This window comes from Saccostrea echinata, unplaced genomic scaffold (assembly GCF_033153115.1).
Source record: "Saccostrea echinata isolate AGI-Se365-2 ecotype Australia unplaced genomic scaffold, CSIRO_AGI_Sech_v1 ptg000011l, whole genome shotgun sequence".
Lineage (NCBI taxonomy): Eukaryota > Metazoa > Mollusca > Bivalvia > Ostreida > Ostreidae > Saccostrea > Saccostrea echinata.
The window spans coordinates 815,463-826,150 of NW_026889760.1; positions in this window are offsets into that span (position 1 = coordinate 815,463).

Genomic DNA, 10,688 nt, shown 5'->3' on the forward strand with positions numbered 1-10,688 from the left:
AAGGCCCTGAGTATAGGTTTAATTTGAAGCCCTTCACCGGTATATGGGGACATCTGTATATGCGTAAAAAATCACGAATGAGATATAATTCAACAACCAATCAATCATTTAGCTAGAATATGATAGATAGGATAAATCAACACGACACACCATGTTATAAAGGACAGCAACTGTATTGAGGATATCGGGTCTGTATAAGAAAAAAATTTATTAATATTATTCTACTTTTATATTTTACTTTTATTTCTGACCGAAAAAGAAAGGTGCATTTCTTTTCATGTTGCAATATAAATGAACCTTGAGTGGTGCACTCATATTCTATGGATATATTTATAGTTCTGTCTATAGTCTATACTTGTATTATTTGATTTTAGCCCCATTCCAACTCCAGGGTCTATAATTTGAAACAAAAAATGAATTCAACCAATCTGGTTATTTTTGTACATCAGTTTTATATAGTGCAAAAAGATATTTATATATTAAACTGGCACAAGTGATTAATAAGGATAAATTGAAGATCTTCTGCTTGAATCTGTAAGACATTTTTGTCCTCTAACAGAATCTTGCTAGGGGATTGTATGTAATATAGCCTATTTTGTATATTAAATTGCGATGAAGAGTGTAAAATGCCCTGATGCGTTTGGGTAAGTTGAAGTTCTCATGAAATATTTACTTAATAAGTAAAATTCAGATTTACCCCCATAGCACTTTCTATATGCAATAGAATACGATTGATTGATTTGATTATTTATTTTGTGTAACAAAAGGTTCACAAAAATTTTGTTTAACATTTGTGCCGATTCGATTTTTGTGCAACATTGAGGAAAACTTATGTGTCCGTCCGTCACGTGATCAACAAAGGCATGTTACATCACAAATATGCTTTATTATAATACCTGATAAAACTCTCTTTGCATATTGGCTTTACATGTCTTATACATAGTTTTCAAATTGAAATCAAAACCTTTCTCGAAATACACATGTAAAAGATTGTTTCTAATGCATATTAAGCCTTCGGACAGCCTTAACATAGCTGCGTTGGCCCTACCATAACTCCGAGACCAAAATTCTATCAAACTTGAATCTGAACTTAGGTTTCGTGCATAGTGAAATGATTTATCATTATACTCTTACTGTAAATAAAGAGAGGATTTAAAAAAAATAAGTATATTTTTCCAAAAGTATTAAAAAAAATGATTTCCTAAAGTGGTGCACCCTTCCATCAGAGCTATAATTAATATTTAATATATATATAAACGGACGGACAAACGTTGAACAGAGAAGCTTAGCTGAGCCTTTGGTTCAGGTGAGCTAAAAATATGCAGTACTTTACCACTGTAATGTTTATCAACTTCACGTATTTCTCATGATCTTCGATGCCATCAAGAACGATTATGTATATGTTAGGACCTTATTCGAACATAATTTTCCTAGAAACAATTGACATTTGAGTGAACAGAGAATTGTGCATGTTGAGCAGACCGGTACAGTCAAACTTGTCATAGCGGTCATCTCTATCCAGCGGTCACCTGTCCTATGCGGTCATTTTATTTCCTCCCAATGAAATTTCCTGTATAAAATAACTGTATTAAGTGGTCACCTGCTTAATGCGGTCGGCGGTCAATAAATTTCTTACGAAATCGCCATTTTCCCCCGTCTATAGCGGCCATTTTGTCCAATCACGCGATCTGATCTGAAGTCAGCTGATTCCCAATTTTTTGTTACTAATGTAAACAAGTAGAGCTTTTTCAAAAAGCTTTATAGTACCGTCTATAGCAACAACCTTAAACAGTAAACTGACCTAAACCTATCCGGCCGTATAATTCTTGAAAATTACTTGGCTTTGTATTTCTTCATACGTTTTTTTTTCTGACATAAACCCTACCAAGTGAAAAGTTAACAGATGCTCGACTGTCTCCGTAAACATTGACTCTGCTTCCGAGATCATTCGGCAAACCTCGGCTGATTCCATCCCCTTTGTGATATGTAGATGAGGTACGAATCGGCCGAGATGTTGCCAAGTGCTGCAGAGATTAGAAAGACAGTGAAAAACAAAGGGAAAAAGATACATATAAGCTGTAAAGCTTGCATGCAATAAAGATCAATTCTGTTAACAATGAAAATATAGAATTTTTTTTCGGTAATTGTTTTTAAAAAACTAGCATGTTATTTCGAATTAATTACTGCCAATTTCCACTGTTCGTTTTGTCATATTTTTTACGATTGAAAATCTTGATAAATTGTTAAGTCGTACGAAAATTAGATCATCAGAAAATTATCTCCCTTGCCATGAACAGCATTTCAACCAATGAAATAATTGAAAAATTTTTCATCATGCAATTTCTAACAATCACAAAAGAGAGGAAGTGTATAGTCCGAAGACTGTAAAATACTTCAACTCTGTATACCGTCTTCCAAGGAAGACGGTAATAATAATTGATCAAGCGTTGCCGGATCATGAAAAAATAATAACTGGTCTAAATTTAAAACCAATTATATTATTGGATAAGCATATAAATTATTTAACAAACTAAATTCTAATATCTTAGAAAACGCTAACAACAGTGCTATGAATGACCGAAAAAGTTGACAGGAAAAACGAACATTGTCATGATTATGAGGACTTATGGATTTGGAATCAAGTTTAAAAAATCTAGAGTGATATTAAGAACAACACAACCATATTTATCTATTAATGGATATGATAATTTTATGTTTCCTATTTATAAGCTTACTAGTACGATATCGCATGCCCAGCACCAAGAGCTGTAACAGTGTTAGAACGCATGATAGGCAGTTTTTCACACCTAGGAAACTTGTATCATTTGTAGAAACCATAATTACTATTTGTGTACACAATGTGGCTTGATTATGTCGTGAATTTCACAAAAGAAAAACGACCTTTGGGGATTAGTAACGCTTCATTACTCAGGACACCTGTGCACCTCTTTGATCAACCGCGAGTACATCAGTGACTTGTCTGTTTAGTATGCAGCGATTTATGTATTATCTTTTTTAAAACATAAATATACAGTGGTTAATTTTACGAATTTGAACATTTTTTTTAAGATTCAGTTTAGATAAAATACAGTACATTTTATTCATTGCATAAATAATCTTTCCTTACATAAAGAATTTGCTGTTTTATTTTAATGGAGGATAATGCAACACCCTGTAATATTTTCTTGGATTCATTAAATTTAGTTTGAACTCATCCTCAAATAACAGTAAAAAAAAATGAGACCACTGATGTCCAACATCTTTCTTTTATATTCTATAATGTAATATTTGAAACACAGAACCGACATATTTGTATAGAAATTCCTTAAAAATAGATGAACCTCTATCCAAAGGTCACCTCTGTATAAAGGTCACTTTTAATGGATCCCGTAGGTGACTGCTTAATACAGGGTTGACTTATCAGATTTTGTTTTTAATGTTATAATTATAAATGCCTTCATATTTAAATTCATCCACAATCATATAGGTATAATTAGGTATTAAGTTGCCATTAAATCAAATGTTAAACATATTTGAAAATACTGGAAAATACCATACCGTAATCATGCAAACAGGAGCATATTGCTTGTCATATATAAATGATGGATAGATAAGTGCGATTTGTCATGAACAACGGGACGAACATTCATCGGTAAGTTGTTATAGTACATTTTTTTTAAAATTCTTTTTGAAAGTTCATTACAAACCTTTACAAAACGGCTCCTCGTAGTTCATGTAGTTGGTTAGAAAAAATAATGTTTATCAGTAACTGAAGAATATAAAAGGATTGTATAGAATGTCTTCTTTGATTTAGTGTGTGTGGCCCGCTACATTTCTCCAATGAAGCTTTTGTGAGGATTGGGGGTGGGGTGGGGGGGGGGGGATAAAAAACTTTCCTAGCGAAGATGGTAGAATGTTTGTATATATTATTATGTCAAACCACTCTATGAAAGAATTTGCGCCTCGGGGCTTAAAGTTGTGTATTTTTTTTTTTTTTTTTTTACAAAGCAATGGTCTTTCAGCTAAATTATTTGTATAAAAAGATTTAATTCTTAAAATTTAATATTTGTCTTTTAATAATTTGATATGAAAAAAGTGTCTTCTTGTGGCATTGAATTCAATATTCATATGAAATTTGAAGATAACAAAGAGTAATCATGTTCAGAAAGATGGGATTTAGTACCATTGAGGAGAAAGCATACCCTGTCCGTCGGTTACCCCCCCCCCCTCCCCCGTGTCCCTGTAATGATTGGGTAACGAAAAGAAATCCGTAGAATAATTATTCAGTTTTAAAAATAATGACATTACAATTCCTATAAAGGACGTTAGTCAATATTCAATCTAATAAAAGACTGTATTTGCAAACAAGGTCATTGGATCGACCATATAGACTTTGCAAAATGCTGATTTTAAACGTGAGAAATGACAGCGGATGCTTACTCCTCCAACTCACCTGATCCCACCTCTGATGTTTTCATTGGTCCATGTTTGCTCTGCTCACGATTTGTATTGTTTCATTGGAATTTTCAGCATGATTCAAGTATGCCTACAGTACCCGCATCGTTATTCTTTACAGGATACATGATACGATAGGATACACGCACGATACGATAGGATAAACGCACGATACGATAGGATACACGCACGACAGGACCGGATACACGCACGATAGGATAAACGCAAAACACGATAAACGCAAAACACGATAAACGCAAAATACGATAAACGCAAAACACGATAGACCTGATAAACGATCTTCACGATAGGATAAACGGAAAACCTGATAGGATTGTTTCAAAATGCGAAACGTATTTTGACAAGACGAATTGTTTCCTTTTTAGATACACTTTAGTATGATGATTTTAATTACTTACAAAGCCGCAAATCTAAATGCTTAAATATATTAAATGTATTATGATTAAACATTTGAGGTAACTATGCTTTGTACAAGAAATATGTTTTGTTTTTGTTTTTTTTTTTTGTCAATAATGGTTCGTCACAAAATTCAAACTGTAATTATTTTAGGTAAATTGCACTCTTTGGTGGGAATTATGCGATTGCTTGTATAATAATTCAAATGTCGAAATTCCCTCGAATCGTTAAATTTGAATTTTAGTCGTTTAAAAACAGAGATTTTAATGATGGTGGCTCAAAAATTCCGGAGTCAATCGAAGTTTTAAAACCAGGTGCAATAATTCATGAAACGCTATAAATATATTCAGATTTTAACAAATGAAACCTTATAAATTTATTATCAAATATTGAGTATATATCCGGAAGAACGAAAATTAATCATTTACATATTCCAAGTACATACATTGTATATGTATATATATGAAGAAGGATAACGGCTGAAAGAAATCGAATTTAACAAAATTTATAAACGTCACTAGATCATCTAGTATCCGAAAAGAATATCGCATTTCCATTCTTTTGTATTTATTCTCTGGTATTTCCAATGTCATAGGCCTGTATAGGACCCAGAGGGGAGAACGCAGTCGTGTACCTAAAATTGTTACAGTGTACCAACATGTTTAGTATAGAGTAAAATATAATGCTTATATAATATCGCCCATCAACAATAATGTCTTTAGCCTCTTTTGTTTTCTTGTCAAAACATTTCTTTTTAGACCCCCCCTCCCACCCCCGCCCCTAAAGAAATGAAAATTGTTTCTACACAAGCCTCGCCCACCTGCTTTTCCGCGATTTTATTTTGCAACCTGTCTGCGTTTCCGCGACTACCCTATACTGCTTTTCCGCGATTGAATTTTACTATAAGTTGTATGTTTTCTCCTTTTTTCGATACTTCCTTTTCGCGATTTTTAAATTGTTACGGTAAGCACTTTACATCAAACTGTTGCCGATATTTACCGGATTATCATGTATCTCCCTGTAAAGTTCTACTCGAAAGTACCACACTGTGATAAAAATTGAATGAATCACATATTACACTGGTCGGTGATGTTTTAGGAGCCTTGGAAATTGTTCACAACGAACCAACTCGTGGTAACAAATATATATTACAAACGATGGATTTACGTATAGAAAGGTCAATGTTTTAAATAATGGCGATGTGTCTTACCGATAAAGATAAAATATGCAAAGCCACAATTACAAATTGCCGAGATAGAAACAAAAAGAATACTGACAAAAATCTCAGTAAAGACAAAAAAAAAAAAGGTTGAAGCCGGTTGATAGCAGGGAGAAAGAGTATTTACCTGACTTACAGAAAGGATATGTGCTAAATTAAATCCCAGAAAAGCAAAAAATATAATCGCGGAAAAGCAATGTAATTTGTCGCGGAAAAGCAGGATTCTTTTCGCGGAAAAGCTGGTTATAAATATTCACATTAACAGAATTTATATCTACCATAGCTAACCGTATGCTAAGCTGATTCACACACAAATAAATAATTATGTAAAATAAATTTCCACAACATGACAAGCAGATTTTCGGACTGAATAACTGTAAATCATTTCTATTAGACTCTGTATTATTTGTTACTAAACTTATCTTATTTATGGCTATATCGGCAAAATAAAACAAAACTTTGTAAATTATGAAAGTCTTAATCCCACGCACAGTCAGCGGGGGGGAGGGGGGGCACTAACCACTAAAATAAAAAAAAAAAAAGATCCGATTCAAAAAAAAAAATTAAAATATATATTGACTTCTTGAATATAGTCAAGTATTATATGTAATTGATAAACACTTAGGAAATTAAATTCAAGGCATTTACATGTCTTGTGTATCGAAGCAAAACAGGGCGATTCCATATAAATTTTTGCATAAATTTATACCCAGAAGGGTTCAAGGTAAATATATTTGACACCAGGTGAGAGAGCAGTTCAGGTATGTTGACGTTGAATACACACGGGCTAAGGTGTCATGTAGGGGTAGGGGGTTGGGTCTTGACCTGACAGGAAGACAGTGTACTGATTAGACAGGTACATATAGGTGTCAGTTCTTTAAGTACTGGAGCGCTTCCGTCTGTCAGTGTACAGTATATACTCAGTTCATTTCCACGCCGAAATAGGTAAGATGTATACTGATTTTTTTTTCGATTTTCTAAAGGCAGTAGTAAGTAAAAATGGTTAAACATCTACATTATAATATATAATTATAATTATGGTGAATTGAATAGAACATGCTCATGCATTATAAATTGTAATTTATTTTTTACTTAGACACATAAGAGAAACAAATAAATAGAAAAAAAAAAATAAATATGAACTACATGTACATGTACATACTTGCACGTACAGACAAAATTTGTAAATGTTATCAAGATCATGCATTACATTGTATATGCCTTTATTAATCATTTGGAAACAATCCTTTAGATAATTGATTGTGCATACATTTAGAATAGAGGCATAAAAATTTAACTACATGTACATGTGTGTTACCAAACGATGCTTTTCAAATATTAATAAAAAAAAAAGTGCTTCTACTAGTGTTTCTGAAAAATGAATAACTTGTTATTGATTAATTCCATTATTGATAAAAAAAAGATAGGCCTTATATAGATGCTGATATTTTTTCAATTTATTTATTTTTGCACACATACCTACTGTTTTATGTTTCTATAATTATCAAAAGAAAGTTAATAATGATCTACCTTTTGGTGACTCTGACTATTTAAAGAAATTATAATATTTCTATTTTTGACAAATAGTATTTCTTACAAATCTACAATCTGAATTAAAAAAAAAAAATAAATAAAACGATTGACTTGTAGACCGATTATTTTATGTGCTAAATAGACTTAACTTTCGATTTACGCTCTCTGCTTGGTTACGGCCGGTACTTGACGTTTTTTGTTATTTATTTATTTATTTATGTATTTATTTATTTATTTATTTATTTAGTAATTTATTTATTTATTTTCTTAAATTTATATACCAGAGAATCAGATAAGTTATTAATTTCTCTATCTCTCTCTTCAACAATTAAATGGATCGTAAATAAAATAACAAAACGAAAAATGAACTCGGGATATCTCGGGTGTTTCTTCTCAAGGTAAAGATAAAAAGCGAGGGTTTCCGAATGCACACGATAAACGCAAAACACGATACACGATAGAACCTGATAAACGATCTTCACGATAAACGATAAACCTGATAAACGGAAAACACGATAGAAAACGCAAAACCTGATAAACGGAAAACACGATACGATAGGATACGATAGGATACACGCACGATACGACAGGATACACGCACGATACGGTAGGATAAACGCACGGGTAGACAGACACCTCGGCCCAACGACACCTCGGCCCGTCACGTTTGACACCTCGGCCCTGACAGGTCGGCCCAAAATTATTGACACCTCGGCCCATACTGAAGACACCTCTGCCCAAGGAATTTTTTTTCAGAATTATTATCTGTATTCACTTTGGTAATATAAATATATGTATGTTTATAATGACGATATGTATACGATAAACAGGGGCAAATAATTTCAAAATAGATTAATGACATATAGATCTATGTCAGCTGCTGTATCTATTGAGTGGGAGATAGAAGGTCTATTTATTTATTTTGTTGCTTATGAAATGCAACTTTATTCATTTCATAATGATAAGAATTCTTTTACTTAAAAATCGCTTTGTAGTAGGGGCGTATTGTACACATATTAACCTCACAGATAGAAATTACGTTAACCTGATAGATCTTCGTTGCGTAATATTAGAGCATAATGGATATATTTCCCTAAACCAACCAAGGTAGATATGTGGTTTGTACCCAACAATTGGATTAATTTAGCCTGCTCGTAATTAACTCCTAATTGTCACCACCCCATATGACACGCGCTTGAGACGCCAAAGGATGCGCCGTGTCTTCTTGTTTGTTAAACGATTAGCACTTTGGGATGGACATTTTTTTTTAATTACCGTCAATATTTACTCTCGGAAGATTATTCATTTATTTTCTTTTTTATTTCATGGATATATAATAATATAATCCGTCGTATTTAGTCCCTATAATGATAAAATACTTCAGAATGTATTAAATAAATATGTTTAAAATAATACATTTTTGTTTGTGCCGAGGTGTCTTTTTCGTGAGCCGAGGTGTCTCAAATCTTGGGCCGACCCGTCGGGGCCGAGGTGTCAATGGGCCGAGATGTCGTTGGGCCGAGGTGTCGTTGGGCCGAGGTGTATGACATTCAACGCACGATAGGACACGATAGAATTGTAAAGAATAACGATGCGGGTACTGTAAGCGACAAATTGCTAACTTTAATAATGTGTGACCTGAATATTTATACGCGGGAGTGATGCAGAACAAAGAACGTTCACAAATTGTGGTGCTGTCATAACCATGAAGCTATTAATAACAGAAATTCAAAAATTACCTACCAGATGTGGTCATTAACTGTGTTATATCCTACTTGATACGTAATGTACTTCAAATTTTCATCTATAGACTGATATTTTAAATGTAAAAGGGAACTACTTCAAGTAACTTTGACGAAACTTTTTTTTACTTTTTTTTCATTTGCGCACCTCTCTGTCTGAATTTCAGATCTCTTCAAACATATTCAACATAAAAAGAACATATCACACCCACCCTGTTCATCCAAAACATTCGGCTGTAAAATCTGTTAGAGTTGCTTGCCAATTGTTTAACACTGTAAAAAGAATCTCCCCCCCCCCTCCCCTTAAACAGTGTTTTTTTTTTGTTTGTTTGTTTTTTTTTTTTTTTAGCGTTTCTGCTTTTGCCAGAGAATCGTCTGCATTTACCCTCTTTGGTAGTATTAAAAAACATTTCTTCACAGTTCTATTGTTCATGTACCGTGGAATCACTAATTATTGTAGGGGAAACTTCGTTGTTTTCGAGGTATGAATAGACTAACGAATTCATGACCACCACGAAATATAAAATGTCATATACATAACTACCCAACAATTCTTCATCCACGAAATCAAATCCCCACGAACCCATACTTTTCCCTTAAACCACGGAAACTTGACCCCACGAAAATATAAAAATTTTTGAGCATATTAAAGCATTTTATATCTGTGTGATTATTTCGTCTATTCTTCGGTGACTTGCTGGCATGAAGATGATATCATTGTTTAGTACTGTAGCTGTTTATGACTAAAATAAGTCTTAAACATTTTCTTTGGAATATGCATGAAATCAAAAAAGAATTCGAATTTAAATCATATGATACATGTATGCAAACATACGAAAGCCTAGAAGGGTCAAATAAGAAAATAAAAAAAAATTTAAAAAGTCGTAATAACGAGATAAAAAGTCGTTATTACGAGATAAAAAGTCGTAATTACGACTTAAGAAAGTCGTTATTACGACTTATAAAAGTCGTTATTACAAGATAAAAAGTCGTTATTACGAGATAAAAAGTCGTTATTACGACTTAAGAATCTTAAGTCGTAATAACAGGATAAAAAGTCGTAGTAACGAGATAAAAAGTCGTTATTACGACTTTCATAAGTCGTAATAACGACTTTTTATCTCGTTATTACGACTTTCGTAAGTCGTAATAACGACTTTTTATCTCGTTATTACGACTTTCTTGAGTCGTAATTACGACTTTTTATCTCGTAATAACGACTTTTTATCTCGTTATTACGACTTTTTAATTTTTTTTTTATTTTCTTATTTGACCCTTCTAGGCTTTCGTACAAACATTCCAACGTTGTGTAGATTCAATTT